Source organism: Trichosurus vulpecula, chromosome 2 (assembly GCF_011100635.1).
Source record: "Trichosurus vulpecula isolate mTriVul1 chromosome 2, mTriVul1.pri, whole genome shotgun sequence".
In the NCBI taxonomy this organism is placed as follows: Eukaryota; Metazoa; Chordata; class Mammalia; order Diprotodontia; family Phalangeridae; genus Trichosurus; species Trichosurus vulpecula.
This window is the reverse complement of record NC_050574.1, coordinates 54,488,155-54,516,144: the sequence shown is the minus strand read 5'-3', so window position 1 is coordinate 54,516,144 and position 27,990 is coordinate 54,488,155. Positions and strand designations below refer to the sequence as shown.

The following is a 27,990-nucleotide window of genomic DNA, read 5'->3' as shown; positions in this document are numbered from 1 at the left end:
TAACTGACATTTGCGTAGCGCGTGAAGGTTTGCCACGCATTTGATGTGTGCCTTCGCATTTATTCCTCACAACAGCCCTTCAAGGCAGGGCCTACAGATATTATTCCCACAAAAGAAACTGCGGTCATGAAGCTAGAGAATGTGAGCTGGGATTTGGACCCAGATCTGAGCCCAGCTCCAGAGAACAGGGACACCACTGTTATTTCGGTATGGAGGCTGGCCATCCTTCCAGATTGCTGCCCAGGTTGGGGTTTTATCTAGATGGCCTTAGAGATCCCTTCCTACTTTATTGTGGTGATTTTTGTTATTCAGAGCTAGTAATCAGATGGTTTGATCATTTAGAGAAACAGTATTCATTATTAAAATGAATCCAGCTCCAGAAATACTTATTGATGAAAAGAATGAGTAAGGTTATTGCTTTTATTAGCATGATGTTTAATTTGTTTGGGGCTGCTACCTTGGAGGCATAATGTCATGCATAGTTACTAATGGAGAGCTTTAGTTTGGGTTGATAAAAATCAGACCGAAGAGTAATTTCTCCAGTTGGAAACTTTGAGTTTTAAGATTATGGAATAGAACATGTGATGATCTACTACCTAGGAAGGGATTGTAGTATTTCCATAAAGGGTTCAGATTGCTTAATTAAGTTGTATAGCTGTGTTCTGCCCAAAGGAAACTATTGATTGAGCAACTGTACTTAGGGAAATAATACATTATGTAAATGAACCTTTTCACACTTCTCTGGGTAAAGATCTGGGGGTGGGACGGGGATAGGATCCCAAACACTGCAAGGGCCCTTTAAGGCTCTAATCTGGGCTGTTAAGCAAACAAACAATTAGGGACCCAGTGGGGAATAAGATAAAATCCTTTAGAACAAAGAGATTTGAAAAGGAATTACCTTTGGTTGGGAAGACGAGAGGGAAAATGGAATGGAACTTCCAAGTTTACGAGATCCGGAATCTCTTTTCACCAGCTGCTCTTCTTTGCCTTACGTGGATTTAACCCTCCTGGTACATATACCAGTTTCATTGTAGATATTTGTATTTTTAAACAATTACTAATTGTATTATTAGGAGCAGAATACTTTAGAGTGGTGGGTTTTTTTTTTTTTTTGCATCTTGAATTTCATGATGCTGAGAAAATTTGCTTCACGGGCAGCTTTTCTGCAATGTAATTGTTCTGCTAAGCTTAGTATACTTCCCTTCTGGGTTTTTTAAAAAGGAAAGTTGGTCATCTTGCAGAAGCAAGCCCTTTTATTATGACGCTGACTTCAGCCAGAGGGAGTTGTAGCCTGTTTCTGTAAATTCTTCTGAGTTGAGTTTTCATTTTATAGAATCTCTGAATTGGAAGAGCCTGAGAAGGCCCTTCCAGCCTCCCGCCCAGTGCATGGAAGCTCATTTCCTCCAGGTTTGGGAGGAGGAGAAGGCTTCACAGGGGAAATGCTCTGTTGTCTCTATCAATTCATGGAGAGATGCTGGGGAAGGCAAATTTGCTTTGAATCCAGGAAATGCAAAATTTTAGCTTTCAAGGCAAGAAAAACGGAAAGAACCTAGAAGCAGGGCTCTCTGGTGGGGGTGGGGGGAGCTCCTTGGGTCTCAAGAGTGAGAAGCTTCCCCACTGTTCTGAGCAAGTGTGGCCTGGTGGACAGTAGGAGAGCTGAAGCTTCCTGAGCACCAATCCTGTGGGCCTGAGAAGAGGAGGTCCTCCCTGCCCCATGTTCCAGAGTTGCTGCTTGGGTCCTTGCTGGGTTCTTGATCTTTTTAGGTTATAGTGACAGCAGGTGTGTGGTTTGATACTTGGCTGTCCTCTGTAGAACCATTGCATTTTCAGTCTATGTCAGGATTTGAAGGAAAACTTTGTTTATTCAGATGACCCTGTTACAGCATTGGAGCAGATGTGGTCAGTACTAGTAATAATATTCCTGAGGAATAGGGCGAGAATTTGAGATTTAGAGGGATTAAACATCTAGACAATGGAATAATGTGATTTCTTATATGAGTTTTGTTCAAGCCATTTTTTTCATTGTGATAGGGATATATTAATCTGAGAGTTTAGTAGGTAAATTAAAACAATCAAATTAATTTAAACATAATTGGTTAAGAAGAATTTTAGCTCATTATATTCACTCAGTCAATAAGCATCAATCCATTGCCTCTTATGAACCAGACCCTGGGCCAGGTGCTCTAATACAGAGACAACAGTGAAACAGCCTCTACCCTCAAGGAGGTTACATATTGAGAGAAATCACATGTGCACAGATCTGTCAACACAAAGTATGCTTGAGGTCCCTTCCTCCCGGAATTGGGGAGTTGATGGTGGGGAGTCAGGAAGGACTTTCTGCAGGAAAGTGGTACCTGAGCAGAGTTCTTAGATTATAGCATTTACCCGATACGGTTCTATGGTTTGTATGAAAAAAGCAAGCTTTTGGGATGTCCGGATTTAGAAACCAAGTTAAAATGGTGCAGGATTTTTCCTGTTAATAAAACATTTTTCAGGATGTGCAGAAATGAGGCACTTTAACAGACTCTAGCCCCTATCAAAGTAGATGTTGCCCTGAGCCCCTTCCCATGCTGCTTTACCTCACTGAGGCTCACTTTGAAGATTAGAGCTGAGTGGGGTCCAGGACCAGAGCCAAGGGAGGTAGCTAGCCATTGGTGCAGCTTGCAGGAGGCAACAGCGAAGGATACTTTTTAAAATATTCTTTCTTGGAAATGCACATTTTAAAGCCTAGCAGATGCCAATGGTTCTCTGTGCTCCATATTTTATTTTCTGCTATCGCCTGATAATGTGTTACATTGAAGGCCCAGAGCATATCCTGCAGCTCGATTTCTCCCTGCATGCACCAGTTTTCAGGCTTTGCATATAGTACACAAGTGTCTTATCCTTGCTTAATATTAACACGTTAGTATTTTATCATAAATATCCTATATATGTTCAAAATAGTTTGATGTCTGAAGCATGATTTTTATTATGCCTCGAGGCTAAGATATTTATGGGAATGTGCATTTGTAAGTACCAGCGTAATGGAGGCTGCAGTTATCGAGGACGACATCTTTGTAGCTGCAAGAGAACAGTATAGAAATGTTCTGTTATTCATTTTTTTACCTGGGAATCTTAAAAAATAGACGAATGCCATTCACTTTTCAGCGTGCAGATTTTATGGGTAGGCACTTGGTGGGGTAGTTTTGCTTACCTTTGTCCTCTCACCTGGGAAGAATTTAGGTTGTTGAAAAGCCACTTTCTAGGACATTAAAAGCCAGAGGCTGTTAGAGAGCATGTGCTGTGTAAACAATGGCACCTGTCTTTTTTGCTGCCTTCTAAATTGATGAAGTTGAGTGGCACCTTGGTGAATTGACTAGGCCCATCTGACTGCCCTTAAACATTATTTGGGGCTGAATTTGGTGTTGTGATCCTGGTTAAAAAGTATGACCAGCCACCTTGAAGAAGTTTCCTTGGTCAGTGACAACTTCAGATTTGATAGTGCTAAGAATTTGGGATGAGAGGAGGCAATGTGTGACATCAAGCTCTGGGGAGAGGTAGAAAAGAAGATTCAGACTGGCGGATCCATTGATGCGGGTCTGTGGGACTCTCATCCAGTGTGACTTTCCATAAATCTTTCACAGTGGGCTTAATAATGTCATTCCAGAGAGGATAGTGAGCCAGAAGACCAGCCTCCATCAGGTACTGGCCAATCAGGAGGCTTCCTGGTGCTCTTAGGTAGCGTATTCCCTGGGACAAGAAGTTGCAGAGCTGGTGCTCATCTTTGCTGGCAGAGGGTGTTTCTTCACTGAGAGTTCCCTGTGCCAATGAGATCATAGCTCTTACTCCTCATGAGTCCCATTCCAATGGCACTTAAAGGTTTACAAAGTTCTTTTTTTTTTTTTCAATAATCTTGTAGGTTTGTAAGTGGGAGTATTAGCCTTATGTTCTAGAGGAAGAAGCGGATCATCTGTGTGCTCACTGTGTCGAATTGCCCAAGGTCACCACCGACTATGAAGGGACAGCTGAGATTTGAGCCCTGGCCCCTCCTTCTAACACCTAGGCCTTGGGTTTGAGATGTAGCCCTTGGGTGATGGCCACTGTCCCTGGAGGCAGTCAGGCTTCGATGAAAGGCAGACTGGGACAAACACCCTTCTGTGGGAAGTGCATGAAGTTTTCTCACTAAGAATGTACATTTATTTAAAGAATGTAAAGATATTTATCATTTTGCCTCCCTTCATGTGGTGCCCAAGGCGGTTGCTGTGAATCCCTTGTCTGTCCCATTGACTGCTTTGGCAAGGTCTGTGCCTTGATAGTTAATTACCTGTTTATCTCAATGTGCATTACTCTCCCAGTGTCCTGCATAGTAATTTACAAAAGGTCCTTAATAAATGACTGTGAAATGGTTGAATGAGGATGGCCATTTCTCAAGCCAGAGCACAGCTTAAACCATGGCCAGCTGGTATAGATTGGAGTGAGAAAGGAAAGTAGAAAACACCCTAGGAGTCTTTGGAAGAAACCAGTGGAATAGCCTTTATAGGCACCTTCTACAGGGTAATTATGCATGAGGCATCGTTATGGGTGCTTCAGAAAAGGCTAAACCGAGACAAAGATGCCATGAATGGTTTGTCTTTGGAGTGCAAAGGGTCATTGGACATAGAGATAGAAATCCAGGCCTTTACTATGGGCTCCACAGGGAACATACTGGTTTAGTGGAAAGGGCACTCCCTTTGGGAGTTGAGAGGTCATCTCACTGATGAGGGAGCAGATAGGCCCACAGAGGGGAAGTGGCCCACTTCCTCATCCAAGTCACCGAGGTCTTGTGTAGCTGAGCTGGGATTTGAAGTGAGGGCCTCTGTCCAAGTTCAGGGCTCTTTTCACTGCCTCTGGAGGCAGCTGTGGTTTGTAGTGGAACAAACTCTGTTGGAAGCCCTGGGTGCCTCTTCCAGCACCGCTTCTTGCTAGCTCTTTGACCCTGGTCACTTAGCCTTTAGGAACCTCCTCTTCTGTATGTGTGAAATGGGAGCCAGCCACATTGCTCCCAGGGTTGTTGGTGGGAGTGCTTTGGAAATGGGAGTCCTTATACGCTGGGGGCTCTCTTGCCCCCATTTAAAAACTTTGTTTGGTGTCCTCTTGCCTTTTAACTTCTGCCTTTTAGCTCAAAATGAGTTCCCTGTTAGTTTTGTGTCTGCAGCTTGCCGGAGTTATCATTCCTGGTTGTCACTAGACATGGGGATTGTTGGACCAACTGAAAATTACTACTTTATTGTTTGGGTCAGTTTTCCTCTTAGCATCCCCGCCGCCCCCCTCCCAAAAAAAAAAGGATTTGCTTTTTAAACACTGCCATTTTGTCTTGGGAGACTTTAAAACAAAGAAATATATTCCCGATAATAAATAGCAGTCAGTATGAAAACAGGTTTCAGCATACTGAACTTTTTATTCTAGACAGTTTGGCTGTAATGCTTCTTTTCTCTTCTGTGAGAATATTACTGTGCATAATTATCCTCCAGTGTGTGTTCTTAATAGTTCCTTATGATGAAGAAATAAAAAGTTTTTTTGACTTATAATTTCTCATGAAAGGTAGCCAACTGTTGAGAGGAAATCTTAAAAATCTATCAAGGTAACCCTCTCCCCAGGAGACTTACTGGCTTTTAGGAGATTTGAGGCTTATCTTCCTCCATTACCATTATTACATTAGCAGTACTCAGACTTTTATGGATTTAATTTTATAGAAAGAAATGCTCTTTTTTATGCCTGTTAATTTTTCCATCCTTCTCAGGTAGAAAGGTGACAATGATTATCATCCCCGTTTTTCATATAAAACCAAGAGATTAGAAAGCCTTTCAGATTTGCATACTTTTAATTACTCTGCCTAATTTGGAGACCTGCTCTCACTGCCATTAGTTTGTAGTAACTTTTTAACCTTTCAGAATTTCAAGACCCCAGCCAGATTTTACAATAGAAAATGCGAACTAACTTCCACTTCAGCACTGATCTGTTATCAACTTTTACATATTTGTAATTCCTCCAAATGATGTTGTTAATGTGACATATAATAAGTTGTATTATGTCAGTAGGGATTATTTTAGAAGGATAAAAATGGAAGTTTAACACATGAAATACAGTATTAAAGTACTTGAGGATCCTGCATCGGGTTTTCAAAGTACTAGTACTAAAATGTTTTGGCTCCCCTATGAAAGAAAGCATTGACTTTGATGGATGTTGGATCCACGGCTAAAAGTTGCAGATCAAAAATATCATGAAGTTTGTGGCCAAAGAAAAGGTCCTTAATAGTGAGGAATAGAATGGGAAAAGCCAAGAAATGTTAGTGAATTTCACTTCCGAATTTGCCCAGGATAATTTGTTGAAGGCAAAATTCGGTGTTTTGTTACAGATTTCTTTGGATTCAGGTTTTTGCAGTTTTTTGCTTCTTTTTTAACAGAGAAGTTTTCATTTTTCCAAATTTAGTTGAATGATAGTGAGCTCAGTATTTCATTTGTGGTGGGTTTGTGGTCTCCTAGGGGAAGGAATGGAAGCAACATCTAGAAACCTTCGTTGAGCATCAGCTGCTGACAGAGGCCAAGAAATTTTGGGAAAGTATGATGGGAAATCCTTCTTCAAAATCTTTTTGAGAGTTACTGCATGTTAGAAAGCAATCTAACTATGAGATATGATTCAGACACTAAGCAAAAAACTCTGATCTTTAAGGCTAATTTTTTTTTTTCCCGGCAAAGAGTTTAAGTCATAAAAAAACCAACAGTACTGTTAGCCATCTCTTCTAGTCCTTCTCAGGAAGAAGGGAATGGAGTTCTTATCTGGGCCAAGTTATGAAATCTTTACTTTCATATGCTTTACAGATATATGAAATTTTTATAGGCTCAGGATATTGGGAAAGAAGTAGAGTAACATTGTGGGTGCACAAACATCTTCTGCAAACCCCTTCGATGGCGGAGAGGATACTCTGGGATTCTTGAGCTGGATACTCAGCCTTGATTGTTCTTGGGCAGCGGCTTGGAGGACACACTGGTTGATCCATTCTTAGCTGTTTTGGATTTCTGGTGCTCTAGAACCAACATCTCATGTTTTATCATGGTATTGCCTTGATCCAATTGAGATAATTTTTTCCGTCAAACAGAAGATTTCTTACTATATCAGATACCTCTTGCCTCGGCAATTGCTGTTACACTTAGGAAGTGATTTTTTTTTGGAATTAGTTTCAGTGAATTTTGTATTTTGTTTTGGTAACAGCTAATGGATTTGAACAGTATAAATGAAACTTTAGAGTGAGTAGAAACTTGTTCATTTTAGGCACTGTAGACATACTCGTACTTTGAGGTATTTCCTTCTGGTTAAAGAATTAGCCACCATTCATTTTGCTTATGGACAAATACCATTAATTTTATTTTTATTTTTTGATAAATGCCTAGCCTAACAGTCCCCGACCACTTGTTGGCCTTGATGAGTTTAAGGAAAAGGAAAAAAAGGAATTGCTCTTTCTGTGAAGCTGGACCTTATTGCCTTTGTTATAGCTGAAAAATACATTTGTGTAATAATCCTTTAGTCATAATATTGGTTATTAAGAGCTTGACTAGTGAAACATTACTTTCCTGGCCAATCATCCCAGTTGTGGGTATAGCTCAAGGTTCTGTCCTGGGTCCTCCTCTTTTTCTACAATTTTTCACTGAGTGACCTTATCAACTCCCATAGGTTTAATATAGCAGAAATAGTTACTGTTGGAGAGGTTAAAAGGTTTATTTATTAAATGAATGAATGAATAAATAAATAAAATTAAATAAGTTTGGTGCAGATGTACTGAAAGCTTTTCTTTATATTTTAAATTGAACCTTGTAGGGATTTTTTCATTAATGTAAAACTTGTTAGTTATTTACATTAATATAAACTTATATTAATATAAAACTTATTTATCCCTTTGCAATTTTATCTATTAATGGGCTGTATTTTGTATAATTAGATTCATAGGAGGGAATAGGACTGGAGTTTTGACTTCATGTAGAGATGTCTCAATGAGAAAACTCCTGTTACCTTTATTAGTCAGCTTCTTTCTGCAACTTAGCTGGATCGGGAGAAGTTAAGAGCCAGGGCTGTGACTGATTTACCCTGGACAAGTCAAAGTTTCCTCCCTGTCAAATGGGGATGATTTACATAACTTAGGGGTGAGGAACCTCTGGCCTCAAGGCCACTTGTGGACCTTTCAAAGCCATACTTGAGGACCTAGAGGGCCTCATGTGGCCCTTGAGGCCACAGGTTCCCCACCCCTGACTTAGCACCTTACAGGGTATTATGAGATTTAAAGGAAGGGTTCTGAAGTTCTTTGCAAATAAGAAAGCGCTTACCAAGGAGCTAAAGGTGGGAGGACTTGGGGTTCAGGTCTCACCCTGGAGTCCTCTTGGCTGTGTGACTGGGAGGAGAGCATTATTCTCACCCTAAGCAGTTCTTGAATTCTGAGTTGTAGAGACAGTGCTGCCTGTCATTGGTAAAGGGAAGTTCCTCATGGACAATGCCTTGCACCAGCATGACTATGGATCTAGTCCCTATCCCCTTGGCAGACCTTAAAGTGTTACAGAAATACCAACTGCTACTATTATTATTAACAGCAACAACAAACTCAAGTGGAATGGGAACATCTTAAACTTTCCACGTGAAATGAGAGAGGTGAACATCCGGTCACTATTCTGACTTGCTGAATAGGTAAGCTCAAAATGGCAATGAAGTGAGCCTCCTTAAGGTAATATTGGTCTGGTTCTTAATTTCCATTTTAAACATATTTGCTAAAGGAAACATTTCGCCGCCGTGCACATTTGCAAGGGGCTCATAGCTCTAGCTTTTTCTGTCTGGTTTTTCTGACTCCTCTAAAAATGATTTCAGGTCATCCAGTTGTGGCTTTACTGTTAATGAGCTCTCCTTTATGGGCTCGTCTCTTTTTAGATACATTAGTCTTCTCCATTCTCCCCCCACCCTCCCTGCAGTCAAATAGCTGATTTCCACTCCTCTATATCTAGAATGCTCATGGAAGTGGGCTGATTTTTTTTAAGCTGCTGAATCAGAGTACGGGTGACTGCGTGATACAGACTCAGAACAACAAACATTCAGAGCACCATAGCAGACACAAGGGTTAGATAACAATGGTTTCTGCCTTTATGGAATTTGTGTCCTAAAAGGAGAGGAGACACAGACAACAATATATATTGCCTAAGTGCATTAGATGGATACACCACATGGGGCTGTGAGAGATCAAAGGGGCAAGATGGAGGATTGAGCAGGCTTTGGAGCATGTGTGATTTGAGTCAGCTACAAAAGATCCGTGAGAATCACACCCCAAAGTGGCGGGGAATGGAGGGCATCCTACATGGAGAAAAGGGGGAGTGAAGGCATCCAGGCAGACTTGTTCGAAGCACAGAGTGCTTGGAGGGAAATAATGTGAGAAAAGCCAAGCGGTGTGAGAGTGTGGAGGACCTGGGATGCCGGGATAAAGCTTTGACTTTGAAAATAGGTAGATACTTGAAAAAGTTGCCCTTGTGCTGGATTAAATCAAATCACAGTATTAAAACACCAAGCCTAATGTCCAAAATGTAACTGATTGTATTTTCTCCTCACCTTGTCCCTTTAAGACACGCTCTCAATATTGGAGCAGAAGAGGGGAGGGGGAGAACCTTTGAGATGGCTAAAATGGGAGCCAGACTCAGACTCAGGAAAGCCTGGATTTAAGGCCTGACTCCACCACGCACGAGTTGTGTGGCCTTGTTTCAGTTTGCCCCTCTGTGAAATGAGGGAGCTGTACTAGATGAACCTTTCTTTCTGTCTCTATTATTGTAAATTTCAGTTTTCCTTTGTAACTTGCAGCAGGCTATTAGGACCCTGCCCCCCCCCCCCCCATAGTAGTGGTCTATAGACCCAAAGGAAACATGTGGAGAGGTGGACATTCTTTAGTCTTAACAGCACGAATCAGGTGAAGACAATGAAACCTGCAGGACCGTCTACCTCTCAGCTCCTAATCTATTCCCTTTGTTTCCCTACCTGCCACAGGCAGTCCCTTGTCTCTGCCACTCCGATCTTCAAGTCCTGTGTCAGTCTATATGGTGGAGAAAGGAGCAGCTTACCTGTATTTTGTTTGACTGGGTGTCCAGGGGGACTTGATCACTTCCTGAAACTCAAGAATTCTCTTGGTAACAAATGTTTGCTCCTTGACAGTAGGAATTGTTTCATTTTGGTCTTTGTATTCCCAACTTAGCACATTGCCTAGTACACAGTAAGTACTTAAGATATGTTTTCTTGTAATTTTCTCGTGTATCTAAGCTACATTTTAGTTGAGAAGGCAATATTCAACTCAATGGAAAGGGCACTGGAGTAAGAGTCTAAAAAACTGAGTTTTTGTCTCAGCTCTGCTGTGTGACCATGAAGAAATTCCTTGACCTTTTTTAGGCTTCTGTTTTCCCATTGATCACGAGAGAAAATTTGGATTAGATGATCTCTAAGGTCCCTTCCATCTCTAGTGTTCTCTGATTCCATTCCTTGCTCTGTACTAAGTAATGGACTATTTAAAATTCTTTTGCAAAGCCAAACTTGAATTATCATATGAAGTATTTCCATGGTATGGAGAAGTCATCAGAACCAGAGCTGACACCTTCTAGTAGAGAGCCATTTTCATTCAAGAGGTTCTTTTGGCTTTTTGAAAAAACTAGTCAAGAACTCTACCCAAAGGGCTATGAAACTTATCCCAAAGAGGAAAAAAAGGGAAAAGACTCATATGTACAAAAATACTTATAGTAGTTCCTTTTATGGTGACAAAATTGGAAATAGAGGGGATGCACCTTATTTGGGGAGTGGCGGAACAAGTTGTAGTATGATTATGATGGAATACTATTGTAGTATAAGAAATGATGAGTGATTAAGATGGTTTCAGAAAACCTGGCAAGACTTAACATGAGCTGGTGCAAAGGGAAGTGAGCAGAATTAGGTGTTTGTGAGCACATGTACAATGGAACAACAGTATTGTATTGATAATCAACTGTCAAAGACTTAGCCATGACAGTTCTAAAGGACTCATGATGAAAACTGCTGTCTAATAATGGAGTACTGTTTTTCCATAAGAAATGGTGGGCAGGGGGACCACAGAAAAACCTGTAAAGACTTGCATGAACTCATGCTGAATGAAGTGAGCAGAACTAGGGGAACACTGTACACAGTTAACACCAACATTGTGAGATGACCAACTTTGTTAGACTTAGCTCTTCTGAGCAGTGCAGTGATCTAAGACAACTCCAAAAGACTCGTGATGGAAAATGCCATCCACATCCAGAGAAAGAACAGTGGAGTCTGGATACAAATCAAAGCATACTGTTTTCTCTTTTTCATTGTTTTTTGTTTTTCTTTCTTATGGTTTTCCCCTTTTGTTCTGATTCTTCTTTCACTACATGACTAATATAATATGTTTAATATGATCGCACATGTATATGCTATATTAGATTGCATGCCATTTTGGGGAGTGGGGAGTAGAGGGAGGGGTAAAAATTTAGAACTCAAATACTGAAAACTAAAAATAAATAAATAAGTAAATTAAAAAAAAAATTTCTGTCTAACTCCTTGGAGAGAACTGATCGACTCCGAGTGCAGATTGAAACATATTTTTTCCACTTTATTTTTCTTGCCTTTTTTTTTTTTTTGGCAACATGGCTAATGTGGAAATATGTTTTGCATGACTTCACATGTATAATGGGTATCGTATTGCTTGCCTTCTCAATTGGTGAGGGAGTGGTAGGAAGCTGGGAGAGGGAGAATCTGGACCTGAAAATTAAAAAAGAAAGAATGTTAAAAATTAATCAACATGGCAGATCACCACTAGGTCTTGTAAATGTCACCTGGGGGTGAGTGGAGTCCTTTTAGTTAAGCTTAGTCTTGTTTGGAGAGAGAAACTATACACAGGTGAAACATCTAAACAAAAGCTATCTTAGTTTGTTGTTTCTTTTTGAGCTGTTTAAAAAGAAAAACAGTGAAATGAGCTTCTTGAGGAAATGAAGTTGAGGATAAATGCTTCCTACACCTACACTTACTGAAATGAATTTCAAAAAGTATAATTTAGTCATAACCTAAATAATTGAATTATATTTTAATAACATAATAGACTCAATTTTGAGATATTGAAATAAAGTATACCCAAATATGCCTTTATTAGAAATGTCAAAGGAAGCTGAAATCTGCCGGTGATAATAATTGAAAGGTTAGAGTATTGAAATGTCTACCGCATGCATCTTCAGTTTGAGAGGGTACCCATTTAATTTTCTCAGATTCAGTACTTGTAACAGGTCAAGGTTTTACTTTTAGTCTTTTTGGTCTTTTAAAAAAAGACTGAGCTCAACATATCCAAAACAGAGCTCATTATGTGAAACCTGTCCCTTGGAAGAGGCAAGGAGGTGGCGCAGGGGTTAGAATGCTGGGCTTGGAGTTAGGAAAACCCAAGTCCAAATCCTGCTTCACACACTTACTGGCCATGCGATCCCGAGCAAGTCACTTAACCGTGCCTGCCTCAGTTTCCTCATCTCTAAAATGAGGATAGTAACGACAAACAGTAAAGATTACCAGTACAGAAACGTTTAATCATTTAGCCTTAAGTAGCTGTAAGAAAGAAAGATCTCCTACAGTAAGAACAGTTGGTACGAAATGTGTCTGTAACACCCAAGTACATGCAGAGGATGCAGGGGAGAGTGGGCTCAAGCTTATCAAATACATTTGGCAAAGGGGGTGACACAGAGCTCCTGGTTTTCTCTCACTTCTGTGGTGTCCCAGAAGTTCCCCTTCAGCCGTCCAGTTTGTGCTCTGCTTTCAGCGGGCACACTGATGGAAGAACAGGAAGGCCAATGTCCTCTGTAACCAAGGCCCTTCTCTGGTCAAAAGCAGGGGGGAGGCAAGGAGACCTGGCCAAGGTCTTTCCTTGCCTTCTAGGCGATTCCTTGTTGGGGTTTACCCAGAATGCCAGCTATGCTTGATCTGTTTTCTAGAACGAGTTCCTTTTAAACTTGCTTAATAATTTATAGGTGTTCCCTGAGCTGTGACCAAGTTTCCTTGGCTTATTCCAACATAATTTTTGGGCAGTGTCACTCCAATTCCAAGGCCTTTTTCCGTTTATTCTAAGGCCCATGGTCCTATTGATTATCTCATTATTTAGTTTAAATGGGGTGGAGTTGAGTAGATCAATCACCCTGCCCTTACATAAGGAAAATTTATGTTCATTAAACATTAAAACCATTTGCTATGTGCAAGCTACCACACTGAGCCCTGGAAGTACAAAAACAAAGTTTGCTCTGCCCACAAGGCTCCTGTATACAGAGGGTGAAGGAGTTTATATTCTACTGAGGGAAAAAAAATGCATGTTCCTTATGGACAGAGAAATCACTTAGCATGGTGTCATGCACATAGCAAATTTTTTAAATAAATGTTTGTTAAATATACATTCTCCTCATTTAGTGACTTCTAAAATTGGGTTGGAACGTTGAAATGAGTTTCAGAAATTAAAATGCTAGTCTGAGTTATTGTGCCAGCTGTCATTTAATTATGCATGTCATATAATTAAAGCATGTTAATGTTACATGTTAACATATAATTCAACATATAATTGTTTTTGCATACATACGTATATTTGTATGTATTTTTGCCTTTCTCTGTCTCTTTCGTGCTTAGCACAGGGCAGGATACATAGAAGGCACTTAATAAGGGGCAGCTAGGTGGTGCAGTGAGTAGACCACCAGCCCTGGAGTCAGGAGGACCTGAGTTCAAATACGGCCTTAGACGATTGACACATGTACTAGCTATGTGACCTTGGGCAAGTCACTTAACCCCACTTGCCCTGCCAAAAAACAAACAAAAAGAAGGCACTTAATGAGTGCTTGTTGACTGACTGCAGATGATTTTTCCCCCATACTGTCCACTCATTGCTTTCTTTCATTTGTCATCAAATATAAAATTGGTTAGAGATTTGTCCTTCCCCTTTTTATAATGGAGACGATTCTCTCAGGAGTGCTTGTGTGTGTTTGTAACTTTTTGTGTCTCTTCGATAATGACATCCAGAATATATACTGAATAGTCAGATAATGTCTCTTCCAGTTCCATCGAGTCAGTTTAGCAGCCAAATAAGATGCTTCTTGAGGTACACTTACTGGGGGCTAGTTTATTTTTTATCCCTTTGAAGTGAAGAACAATGAGAACTCAACACTGTTTTCTCCATCCTGTGTTCTCACCTCTGATTCCTTACTGGAATCATGAATTTCATGAGGATGAGATGAGGACTGCTCCTTACTTGGTTCCTCTTCAGAGAAACTTTTCTAGGCTGTCAGAAGAGATTTCATTCTTACTAAATATGGAATTGCCTGTTGATTTAGTGTAGTGTTTTTTTCACTCCCAATGTATAGTGAATATTTTTGCTTGTGTTTTTAGTAACCCACAGCTAGGTTCTGTGGCCTCTGCCTATACGGTGTATATCCACTGGGAATAAGTAACTTGCCATGTTATAGAAGCCAGGATGAATCCGTGCTTAGTAGAAAGAGCTCCACGAGGATACTGTAAAAAGTAGTGCTGGCAGGGATTGTAGAGATCATCAGATGGGACGCTAGACAAGGCAAGGCATTTTTTGTCCATGAGACTTAAGTCTCCTGACCTTTAGGCTGAAGACATCAAATATGGACTCTCCACCTCCCAGGATGGCTATTTGAGGACATCACTCTAACTGGAAAGGATTTTTGTAATGTGCACTAGGGGTATTACTGATTGGTTTGTGCTTTTAGTTTTTTAGAGTTAACGTTGTGTAGTTGAACTTGGATGAGAAACCAGGGATTATTTTGTATTTTTCTTTTTATTCTAGGTATGCCTAGCATGCACATAGGAGGTACCTAATTAATATTTGTTTGAATAAATTCCAGGTCTGGTTTCCCTTTTTGTTCAATCTTAATAACTATGAACAATGAGTAAGTTATACTAAGTAATTGTGCTTGTGCAAACAGAATCTTTGCCTTTATCAGAAACCCAGGAATAACAGTGCCGGGAGACTTTATCCTCTCCCCAGTCATTGTAGGGGATTTCCTTTATTTGAGTTTTGGGTTAGTGTGACATTAAATTTCTTCTATAATGCTGGCCTATTTACAGAGTGAAGAGAAATCGATTGTTTTAAATTCTCAATTTAAGAAACATGCATTTTGAATTGGAGGGCCCCTGACCCTCCCATCAGGGAGCTTATGTTCTGGGCTGCAGGTGGGGATACAGCGTATATGCAGGGAAGTAAATTTAGGCTAATTTGAGGAGGCAGAGAGCATGGAGGAGGCAGGGGTTTCCCTGAGAATAGTGTCCCTTTTCTTGGGTAGCCAGTGCTGCTAGACAGATCATTACCAGGAGAAATGCTTACCTGACCTTCCTTTGAACCAGGAAGTTCACAATGGAGCGGACTTGGGAAGTTCTGCTTTTTCTGCAGTTTGTTGACGCTGCCTGGACTTGGGACTGGTGTCCTCCTTGGGGAGCACGCTGAGCTGGTCCTGACCCTGCTGTCTTGTGGAGGTCCCCTGAGGACCTGGGAGGTGGGCATCGAGTGGTGGTGCTCAGCCTGGACTCCAGAAGCTTGCTCATTCCCAGGGCCCGAGCTTTCCTTCAGTTTAATGAACACTTGTAGGTAAGTGACCATGGTCACTTTCCTGCATGGCTGAAAAATAGAGCAATAGTTCCATGTTCCAAGTAAACTTGGAAGTCTTCCCCTACTACCCTCCTCTTCCCCTCAAAGCCAGAACTGCTTCATTTTGACATTGGTTCAGAATCTTCTGTGGTCCTAGTGCATCTGCATATGACCTTAGACTGGAAAGTAGGATTTTAAGTTTGTTCTGAGGTGCCATTGTTAAACCAATCATAGTAGCTGCTTTGTAACTGTAACAGATTTTCTTTAATTTCCAGGAATTTTTTAGTTGATAAAAAGAAATTGTGGGTTTTCTTAACCCTAGAGGAAAGAACTATGACCAATGAATGGGTGGAAATTAGAGAGAGGCAAGATTTAGCTCAGTATCAGGTAGAAGTTTGGAACCAGCTAAAGCAGCCTACGAGTTGAGTGGGTGGCCCCAGGAGGTTACAGCTTGAGCATCTAGATCATGGGAGGGGTCCAAGGAGAGGTTGGGTTCAGCCTCTAGCTGGAGGTTGGACTAAGATGAGTCAGCTTGCTGTCAGGGGTAGGTGCAGGCCAAGATTGCATTGCCTTTTAACAGGCTGAAATGACTTGGTGCCATTGTGGGATGACATGAGAAGCAGTACTTCTTTGTTTCTTCTTGGAAAGCAGAATAAATGCTAATACTGTATTTTTTTTTCAATTATCAACCATTTATCCACCTCTCCTCCCACTCCTGCCCAATAAAAGAAGAAGAAAAAGCCCTTGTAATAACTCTGATATTGATTTACTGGTGCTTCACTACCAGTGAAGTGGGCCTTGTGCTTGGTGGACTCAGAAAATTTTGTACCACTGGAGAGTGGATAATGATGCCTGATTTGGTTATTTAACTTCTTTCAAGTTTTATGGTAGCCTTGCTGGAAGTGATGATAGTCATAATGGTAAATATCCTTGGGTTTTGTGTTGCTTTGCACATAACTTAAAAAATGTTTTGCCAAAATCTAGTGTAGATTTTTAGCAGTCTATAAAGGATTTCTTGTCCTTTATCCTTATCTTCCAGTGTTATAGGTCAGTTGTACTTAGCAGGTATTATTTCATATATGGTTTCTTTCCTAATGGACCCTATACCCCATGAGCTTAAGGACTAATATGCTTTAAAATTAAATTTTACTTTATTGTCAATTCCAAATTCTCTTCCTCCCCCCCCCCCCATCCCGTTCTCACATATTGGGAAAGTGAGAAAAACAAAATCCATTACAAATATGTATAGTTGTAGAAAACAAATTCCCACATTAGCTATGTCCAGGAAAAAGAAATAGAAGAAAACCTGCTTCAGTCTGCAGTCGGACTCTATTAGTTCACTCTCTGGATTGCATGTTTCATGTTTCATCATGAGTCTTTGGATTTGTGGTTGATTATTATACTGATCACAGTTACTAAATCTTTCCAAGCTGATTTTCTTTACAATATTGCTGCTGTTGTGTAAATTGTTCTCCTGGGTCTGCTCACTTCACTCTGTATCAGTTCACACAAGTCTTCCCAGCCATCCCTTTCATCATTTCTTTGTTGTTGTCCAATCATTTCGACTGTCTGTGACTCCATCCGGGGTTTTCTTGGCGAAGGTACTGGGGTGGTTTGCCATTTCCTTCTCCAGCTTATTTTATAGGTAAGGAATTGAGGCCCAAGGTCATGAGGTTAGTGTCTGAGGCCAGATTTGAACTCATGAAAGTGAGTCTTTCTGATTCCAAGCCTAGTGTTCTATCCACCACACCACCTAGCTGCCCATATTTTTTACAGCACAATAATATTCTATCTTATTCATATATCACAGCTTGTTAAGCCATTCCCCAGTTGATGGGCATCCCCTCAGTTTCCAGTTCTTTGCCACCACAAAAAGAGCTGCTGTAAATATTTTTTGTCTTTTTCCTCTTTCTTTGATCTCCTTGGGGAATGGACCTAATACTGGTATTGTTGGGTTGAAAGGTATGCTCAGTTGGATTGCCCTTTGGATATAGTTCCAAATTGTTTTCCATAAAGGCCGGACCAGTTCATAACTCTGCCAGCAGTGCACTGATGTCCCTGTTTTTCCACATCCCCTCCAGCATTTGTCAATTTCCTTTTCTGTCATATTAGCCAATCTGATAGGCATGAGGTGGTGGTATCTGAGAATTGCTTTAATTTGCATTTCTCTAATTATTTGTGATTTAGAGCATTTTTTTTTTTGGCATGGCTAATGATAGCTTGGGTTTCTTTATCTGAAATCTTCCTGGGACTGGTATCTTATGTAAATTTTATCTCTGTTTTAGGCTGGGACTGACATTTGCTACTATAGGTACAAACTTCTGTTGAATTGAATTAATTTGTTTTAGAGCCTTTCACATCAGAAATAGGAGCAACTAGTTTTAAAAGATGCTTCTGCTTGTTGGTGGCTACTACTTCCATACCTAAAAATGTACGTTCCTAGAGGTCAGAGTCCTTTTTTATTTATCTCGCCTATTGTTCAGTGAACATCCTGGTATGTGGCTATTTGTCTTTCTCTGTCAATAGCACCTACTTCAGAGTGTTTTTGTGAGGATCGTCTTAAACTGAACATGTCCAAAATGAAGCCTTTAAAGCATTATAGAAGTTGTAGTTACTGTTATTATTAGAGAGGTTATCTTTCTGTTTTCATGTGTGATATGTCTCAGTACTTATCTGGCTTTTTTCCTTAATCCTTTGAGGCTTCTTGACTGTGTCCCCCTTATGCCCTCTTTTTCTGACTCATGGTGAACCACACATGATTTGGACCCGAGGTCTCAGAGCTCATCAGAAGAAAATTTAGCAGAGAGAGCAGTGCTGACAAGACTTGGGATTTGGATTGTCTGTTTCTATTACTTTGCCTCACAAGGAAAGAAACCTCTTAACTGCATGGCATTTGAGTTTATTTCTGGCCTGGGATGGAATGAATTCTCTATATGGTTAACGTGGATCTTTAGAACATGTCCCTATGACTTAATTTCTTTTCTAGGATCTTTTCAAGGTTAGAGTTGAGGTGTCTTCCTTTCCTCTTGTGGGAGTGGTATTTAAGGCTAGCATAAGGATTCTCCTTTGGGCTTACTGCCTTCTTTAGTCCTTACCTTCTTTTCCTAGGAAGATGCTACTTGTCTGGCAGTATTGGCAGTGGTTGATAGTGTGAAGTGAGGTACAGGTACTTATTGGTCACTGGGTGGATTTTCTTCTAGTGAGGCAGCAGGCCCTGTAATAAATGATAGAATGGTTGTGAATAGAGAGTTAGGTGCCCTACTAGCCCAAATGACTGAGGAATGCTGGATTTCAGGTTAGAGGACTTGGATTTGAATCCTGCCTCTGCTACTTAGAACCCAGGCAGTATCAGGTGAGTCACATGACCTTTCTAGAATTCAGTTTCTTCATCTATAAAATGGGGGGAGGGGTTGGATGAGGTGGCCCTCCAAGGTCTCTTTGCAGCACTGAATTTTGTGATCCCTTGACATTGTTAAAAACAAAACAAAGCATTGAAGGTCTGGTCATAGACGATTGTTTGTGTAGAGCAGTTTCAGGGGTTCTAGGAAGGCTTCTCTGTGGTCTCCCAGTCATTTGCTAGCTGATGCCTGGAACTTTACAAGGAGAGAAGGCCATTCTCTGTAGTTTCAGGACTTGATCCCTGACTAAAGACTGAGAAGGCTAAGGCTTGAAGCTAGCAATGAACATGTTAGAGTAAGGAATATCAGAACCTCCCCTGGGGGGAGGGCGTAAGGACACTAGGAGAAGCTGGGGGTGCCTTCACCATCTTTGCTGTAATAGAGCTGGTCCTGATAGCAGTAGGTGACCCTTGTGGTGACTTTTCTCCTCCTTGGTCCCAGTTCCCTTCTCTTATATTTACTGCCCTCATCCATGAAATAAATGCCCACAGAGTACCAAATTGTCAGTTAGAGGAACTGAATGACAGACAAATCTAGTAAGACCATCTCTTGGAGACTTTTATTGACTCAATGACTTTTTCAGTGGAACTTCTTAGACTTTAGCATTAGCCATTGCCCACTGAAGTAATGTATAAACTCCTTGTTTTGGTGTTCACCTCTCCCTTCTCCATCTGGTCTTGTTTGTTATTTTTTTTTCCTTAAACTTCCTGATCTCTCTTTTCTTTCTGTCTTTGTTCATGCTACCCCTCAATTGCCCCAAATAGCAGTGACTGACATTTATATTGTGTGTGCAGTTTTGCACAGTGTTATCTCCTCTGATCCTGGCAGCAGCCTGGTGAAGTAAGAGCTCCCTGTGTTAACTGTCCTTTACCTGCGCAGTGGCTAAAGCTGAGAGGGTGGGACTGGAATTAGCAGCTACTAAATGTCTGAGGCAGTGGGTCTTCTTGACTCCACTTCAGGGTAGTTATGCCATTAATGGATTCCCTCTCTTTTTGACTTAGCACAGTTTTCTTCTGTTAATTGGATGCTCGTCTCTTCCCTTCTCTAGATTATAGGCCCTTGAGGGCAGACAGTAATTCCATTTTGTATTCCAATCATTGACTCACAGTGTCTTGGTGGTAGTAACCAGTTAATAAATGTTTGGATTATATAGTTCTCAGTATTTATATTCACATTTCTACCATCGCAGTGTTATTTGTCTCTGCATGCTTTTGGCATACCAAATATTTCACCCTGTAGATCCTCTCAGTTTTGCGCCTGCTTGAAAAACATGACTGATTACTTTAAATGTATCTGCACAGAACTGATTCCAGTGTAATTGCATTTACACATCAGTCACACGTGTAATGTAAACTGGCAGACTAACCTAGCTGTGGTGCTAAATGCATGAGAAGAGGAGGTTTTTCACACATTCTAATTGAATTGTTTCTTACATGAAAGAGTTTCGCGTTGCTGGCCTGGACTAGAAGAACTGAACAACAGGCCGACCTAAATTGTGCCAGCAGGGAGTGCTGGGACTTGGTTAGTGTGACACTGTTTCTGAACCTGGTACTTAGCAAAGAGATTATTGTATGAAAACACATTAAAGGAGGAACGGTTTAGTAAATATTTTTTAGCTTAGATTTTGATTTTTTTCCAACTCTATCACTTTCTCCTTAGAACATTTTAGAACACAGATTTTTAATCTTTTTTGTGCCATGGACCCCTTTGACAGTTTGGTGAAGCCTATGGACACCTTCTCTAAAGAATGCTTTTAAATCCACAAATGTGCATAAAATAAAACAGAGTATTACAAGGGAAACCAAATATCAAATCAGTTATTAAAATATTAAAAGAATATGTTAACAGAGCTAGGTTAAGGACCTCTTGATTTAGAGATAAAAGAAAATTGGCATTTTGGTAGTTTTTAGTCTTATTAGTTTCTCTATTCCTTACACTTAACTGGTTAAAAAGAAGGGCAGCTGGAAGTTTGGTTGGAGTGGAGGGGAAGGTTCATGTCCAAGGGTGAGAGGAAGGGGTTGGGATCTGGGAGTGAAGGGCCTTGAATACTACCCTGAGGAATTCAGAGTTGATCTTTTAAGCAAAGGAGTTAAAAGATAAAAGATCAGTCTCTCAGGAAGCTTAATTTTATGCAGGACAGATTCTTAGGGAGAAGATGACTATTGTTTAATTCACTTCTCTGAGTATTTACAGTGTGTTGCAATAAATTTATTCTTACTACTAACTGCAGTTTAGAATATCCTGCATTTTCATCTGAAAGCTAGGAAAAATCTAATTAAAAGATTCCAAAGACTTTGCTCTTCGGTAGCTGCCAAATAGGTGCTGTGATAGTATTATATATTTGTAACTGAAAGGGACTTCGAAGACCATCTAGTGGTCTAACTATCGTTTTACAGATGAGCCAACTGAGGCCCAGAAATGTAGCGTTTACCCAACCAGTGTGCCTGACATTTACAGAGTTGAAGTGTTTTGTTGCAAAGGGGGATGGCTAAAGGAGAATTTAATGAAATCTTTGGAAAAAAATCTTTAAAGGAGGGAGATGAAGCCTATGTTTGTTTTTATAATGCAGCTGTGAGGAGGCTGTGAAATAAAAAAAGTAACTTGCACTTTGTTTTCTCTCTCAGAAATTAAAAACCAGCAACAACAAACCCCACCCCAAACCAGTTCTGGCCAGAGGTATGGCCTGTATTCATAATGTGCATGTGCACCTCTCTTTCCATTAAGTTCATGTGATTTAGCCTTTAAAACCATCTAGAGCATCATCATAGGATTTTAGATATAGAGTTGGAAGGAATGCTAGAGGTTTAGGTCATTTGGAGGTAGATGAAGAAATTCTGGTATTTCATATTTAGCAAGTAAATGCATAAGAGTAGTTAGTTTTCTGGTCTGAGTTGGGAAAGTCTTTAGTGGACTTGGAATGTTTTCCCTCCCTGTAAAGTGTGCAAAAGATGCATATATTGTTACTTTATATTTTATGAGTAAACGGCTCATCCATCTTGGTCTTGATTCCATAGTTGTCTTTTTGAAAGTGTATCGTAATTTCACCACGGGTGTTTGTGGTGGCACCAAGCCCTTACGGTCATAGTGTTGAGATCGTCTGTATTCTTTAGTCAAAGACAGATAAATTATTTACAGTTTTCTAATTGTTGCTGTACCTCTCTGTAAGACTGGAAACTGATATGTGGTTTGAATATAGTTAAGGAAGGCAAATTTTTCGTCTCTTGGTTTTATTTTTTTTATTTAAATCTTTTTCTCAGTCTTCAAGGCCTCAGCTTTCCTTCCCCTTTCATTGTGGACAGATGACCTCACCTCCTCAGCTCACCTTACCTACAGTGAAGATAACACCAAGGTTGAGGTGGTCTCGTGTTTTTGCTCATCTTACCCTCTTTTCCATTTTCTTCAGAATCTCGATATCTTTATCATTTCTCACTTCCTTCCTGTCTTAGAAAACAGAGAAGTGTCCAGTCTTTTCCTGGCTGGCCCTTTGATCTGTGCCCTTCCTCATGTCCTCTTTACCCTCCTCCAGGATCTTCTCCATGATTACCTGTCAGTCCTTTCCTGTCCACTGGCTCCCTTTCTCTTTGCCTGTGCACACATTCAGAATGCCCGTAGCTTGAGAATTCCTTTGCACTATGTCCTTGACATGCTGCCCAGCTTCTTTTCTTCTTTCCTTTCATTGTAATGCTTCCTGAAAAAGCAGTCAGATCTTTCTGCTGTTTACTTTTTAGTCTGACATGCATTTCCTGCCTCCCTCCTGTTCAGATTTCTCCTGCCTCCTCATTTCTCCTCTCCCATTTCTACACTATTCAGTAATGCTGGTCATCCTTCTCCTTTTTGAACTGCTTTTCTCCGACACTGCAGTTTGATGGTTCTACTTTCATCCTGTTTTCTAGCCACTCCTTTTCTGTCTTATTTATTGGTTCTTTCCACTTTCTCAATGTGGTCATGACCACCCTGGGTCCTCTCTTCCTTTCCTCCCTCAGAGATCAGTTCCAGCTGCATTTTTGTCTTCAGCTTTCACCTCTGGTTGGTTGATTCCAAAATCGAATCTCTTAACCCTTTTGCCTTGAGCTTTAATCCCATATCATTTCCTGCTCCTGCTGGACATTTCCTTGGATGTCCTGACTCCACCTCAAACCAAGCATGTTTTAAACACAACTCTTACTTTCCCCATCACATCTCCCTTTGTACTCCTCTGTTGTTGTCAGCTTTACCATCATTCACTTAGTGATCTGGGCTTTAAATCTTGGATTCACTTGACTCCTCCTTCTCCCCATACACTCTTATTCAGTTAGTCACCAAACTACCAGTCGTTAATTTGTCCGCTCATTTAAAGTTTTAAACAGATCTGTTTTAAAAAGTATGACTTTGATAAATATCAACAAACGTGAATATTTCCATGGACAAGAAAGCACAGAGAAGGTTGTATATGAAATTGGCTCTCTATTTTAAATAACTTTTTAAAAAAAGTATAGAATAAATTCAGTACAGTTCTAAGGCTCTCCCACTTGTCTCTGTTTTCCCCTGAACAAAAAAATACTTTGTTGACACTTTTTTTTCTTTTTTCTTTCTTTGGCGTTGCCATCACCGGTCCTTTTCCCCTGTCAGTTCTTCCTACCTTCCCCTTGAAATTTAAAACCGCCAAAATAAAACAACACCAAGCCTCCCTTGTAATAAACGAGCATAACCAAGCAAGACAAAGCCACGCGTTGACCATATCTGAAAATGTAGGTCTCATTCTGCACCCGCCTTCGGGTGGTAGGCTGCATGCCTCATCATTGGTCCTCTGCATTGTCCACTGCGTTGATTAGAGCTCTTAAGACTTTCACAGCTGATTTCCTTCATGTGATCTCACAGTTGCCAATAAGCTGTTCTCTTGATTCTGCTCACTCTACTTCACATCATTCTTTTTGAAGTCATCACACATTTCTCTGAAACTGTTGCTTTTGTTATTTCTTAATGGCACAATGATATTCGAGTAAATTCATATGCCATAATTTCCTCAGCCCTTATGTTTGTTGACTCCTACTTTATTCCTAGTTTGTCACAAGAAAAAGTGCCTGTTATAAGTACTTTGGGATCCTTTTGCTTTTTCTTTGACCTGTTTGGATATGTGCCCTCAAAGGGTTTGTACAGTTTGGTGACTTCTTGGGTATCGTTCCAAATCAATTTACAGAATAATTGGATCACTTGACTCCCCCACCCCCCACCCACCATACATGTATTTCCACAAATATCATTTCCTTTTCCACTTACTTAAATTCTGTTAAGCTTTTGGCCTGGCTAAGATCCTATCTCCTGTGTGAAATCTTCTCCTACAGTCCCAGCCCACAGTGATCTTTCTTCTTCTGAACCCTTGTAGCCCTTATCCTGTGTTATCTTGTAAGTTATCTAGTCCAGGAAGAGGAAATCAAGGCCAAGGGTAAAGTAATTTGTATACAGGTAATAAATAGAACTTTAATTTGAACTCAGGTCTTCTGACTCTTTAGTCCCCTGCTCCCTTCACAGTACCACACTAGCTTTATAAGTTCTATTTCCCTACCTAAACTAAGTCTTTATATCCTAGAGCTTGGTTCATAATAATTGTTTGAATGATATTTTTAAGGGAATAGTACTGCATTTTATCCTGAAATTGTACCATCCTAGGACATAATTGGGTCAAGCCCCTAAAAGACTTTTTTGAAAATCCTATAGAATGAACAAAAGGCTCTGTTTTTTAAAAATGCTATGTTGGGAGAAAGAGGAGAGTCAAAGAGAGGCCTGCAGCTCGTGCCGTGAGTTGATGGGGAAAAAAGTGATAGCAGAGAGGAAGTAGAGTTGCTTGTTTCTCTTGTTTCTCATGTCTCGTTTGGAGAGACTTTAAACTGGAATGTTTAAAACAAAAAGTAGGGAATAGGGTGTGGATCCCCAAGAAAATGAGTGAATTGAATGAGAAAAAGCATTTATTGAACAGTCACTCTATGCTTTGTAAAGCACCCAAGAGCTGTGGGGATACAAATAGAAAAGACAGATGAATTGAAGCCACTTGGCCCAAACAAGTCATATCCTTGGTTACTGGTGAGCCATTGTCAGTCATCTTTGAAAGATTGTGGAGAATTGGAAAAGTACCACAAGGTTGGAGAAGAGCAAATGTCCATATTTTCAAAAAAGGGAAGCTATTGGAATGTGCTAATTATAGGCCAGTAAACCAAGTGACTAGGTTTCCTGGCAGAATTCCAGAACGCAAAATCACAACCACAGAGTAAGAGTTATTGTTACTTTGTTGCTGCCTTTAGCTTTTATGTCACATTTATTTCCAAATATATTCTTTCCTCACCCCCCCTTTTAAAATCAGAAAACAATTAAAAAGAAAGAAGGGGAAAAAGCGGTTCATCAAAACCAACTAGTGTACAGTGGTGGTGGTGGTGGTGGTGGTGGTGGTGATGGGTGTGTGTGTGTGTGTGTGTGTGTGTGTGTGTGTGTGTGTGTGATGTTTATCCAGTGTCCTGCCCCTGAGGTCAGCCTGCACAAAGAGCTCTTTTTGAAGGCCAAGTTTAGTAGTTGTAATTGCACTGCCTTCAATTTCATTTTATTGCTCTATCTGATGTTATTGTGGTTGTGTATACTTGTGTTGGTTTCTTAGTTTTGATTCATTCACACTCTATTAGCTCAATGTAGTATTCTGTGTATTAGACCTTTTTATGATCTCTGTCCATACTCTCTCTTCCTCCAATTTCAACTCCAGCATAGTCTGCTAAGAACATTGCTTAAAGGATCTTTGCATCTTAAAAAGGAGGGAGATTCTGCCCATTTTAGGATCAATTCTTGTGTTCTGTGTGTATGTATAAATGTACTTTGTGATTTAGCACTGTAACTGGTGGAAATGGTTTCTCTTTCAGTTTGATGGACTATGAACACCCTCAAAAGTCCTTAGACAGTTGTTCAGAAAACTGCTGTGTGCTGAGGGCTGCACTCTTGAAGGTACAGTAATGATGAACCACTTTGTAGAGTCAGCACTGTGCTTTGCACTGATAATAAACTCAAGGAGACCAAAATTATTTACCACTGGACACCAGGGAAATTCTGCACACAGCTAAAAGTTGGCTCTCCTAGAGTTAAAAATTAATAATGAATTCATCATAGGCAGTGCACTTTGATAAAGACAAACACAGAGGCTGGTTTGAGAGACTTGAAGACAAAGAATGGTACCAAGATAACATCACAATTTGGGCCTTACCAAAAGTCTGTCACCTGGTGGGTCCTTTTCATGTTCTTTTGATACCTCCTTGGTCACTGTCTTTGGTGCAGGTTACTTCTTTCATGTTTCTAGTGCATTGTCTGACCCCACCTCCCTCCCCCCTTCACCTTCCTTTGAGGTTTATCCCATGGTCCGTGTCACTCAGTTCAGATCCTTATTCCTGGGATCTACTGACCTCTAGCCTGTGTATATTTTAGGTACATGTTTATATCCCCTCAAATTCTTCATTATTCCAGTTCATTCTCCTTTAAAAAACAAATTATTGATATAGTATTGGCACAACAAATAATCCTCCCCAAATGCTCACTCCACCTTCCCCAAATACATTCCCTGAGAACAAATTCTTTATGTAGCTGGTTAACAGAGAGGACTCACTTCTTTCTTAAGGAGTTCATTACCTGAACCACAATCTTCCCCTCCATCCCACCCTCTGCCTTTGGACTAGTGAGTTTCAGTGTTCGTGTTAATATCCTCTCAGATAGAGCTGTGAGCTCTTCCACCCAGTGTGCACTTGCCTCCCCACTGCCTCCAGGTGCGGCACCACCTCCTGTCTCTCTTAAGGGTTTAAACTTGCCACTTCACAAGTTCGCCAAGGATGATGATACTGCTGCTCTTGTTGTCGACAATGGCTCTGGAATGTGCAAAGCTGGCTTTGCAGGAGACAATGCCCCTTGGGCCGTCTTCCCTTCTGTTGTTGGGCGCCCCAGACATCAGGGTGTGATGGTGGGTATGGGCCAGAAAGACAGCTATGTGGGGGATGAGGCCCAGAGCAAGAGAGGTATTCTGACCCTGAAGTACCCCATTGAACATGGTATTGTCACCAACTGGGATGACATGGAGAAGATCTGGCATCATACTTTCTACAGTGAGCTCCGTGTGGCCCCTGAAGAGCACCCTGTGCTGCTCACAGAAGCCCCCCTGAACTCCAAAGCCAACAGAGAAGCCAACTCAGATTACGCTTGAGACCTTCAACACCCCAGCCATGTTGCCATCCAGGCCGTGCTGTCCCTGTATGCCTCTGGTCGTACCACTGGTATTGTGATGGACTCCGGTGATGGTGTGACCCACATTGTGCCCATCTATGAAGGTTATGCCCTTCCCCACGCCATCCTCCGTCTGGATCTGTCTGGCTGTGATCTGACGGACTACGTAATGAAGATCCTCATTGAGAGAGGATACAGTTTCACTACCACAGCTGAGAGGGAAATCATGTGTGACATCAAGGAGAAGCTGTGTTACGTCGCCCTAGACTTCGAGCAGGAGATGGCCACTGCTGCATCTAGCTCTTCTCTGGAAAAGAGCTATGAGCTCTCTGATGGTCAGGTCATCACCATTGGCAACGAGAGGTTCTGATGCCCAGAAACCCTCTTCCAACCATCTTTCTTAGGTATGGAATCCTGTGGAATCCACAAAACTACCTTCAGCTCAGTCAGGAAGTGTGATGTTGACATAAGGATTTGTATGCCAATACCGTATTGTCTGGTGGTACTACCATGTACCCAGGCATTGCTGACAGGATGCAGAAGGAGATTACAGCCCTAGCTCCCAGCACAATGAAAATCAAGATCTTTGTCCCACCTGAGTGCAAATCCTCTGTCTGGATTGGAGGCTCCATCCTGGCCTCTCTCTCCACCTTCCAGCAGATGTGGATCAGCAAGCAGGAGTATGATGAATCTGGGCCCTCTATTGTCCAATGCAAATGCTTCTAA

The 27,990-nt window shown here is 40.9% G+C and overlaps 1 protein-coding gene and 1 pseudogene across 1 annotated transcript in view; both read left to right on the top strand.

Annotated features, from left to right (window-relative positions):
* Positions 1–27,990, top strand: part of EIF4G3 (eukaryotic translation initiation factor 4 gamma 3) — a 385,863-nt gene that overhangs the window by 12,846 nt on the left and 345,027 nt on the right. The window lies entirely within an intron of this gene.
* On the top strand, positions 127–27,990 carry LOC118836440 (annotated as a pseudogene).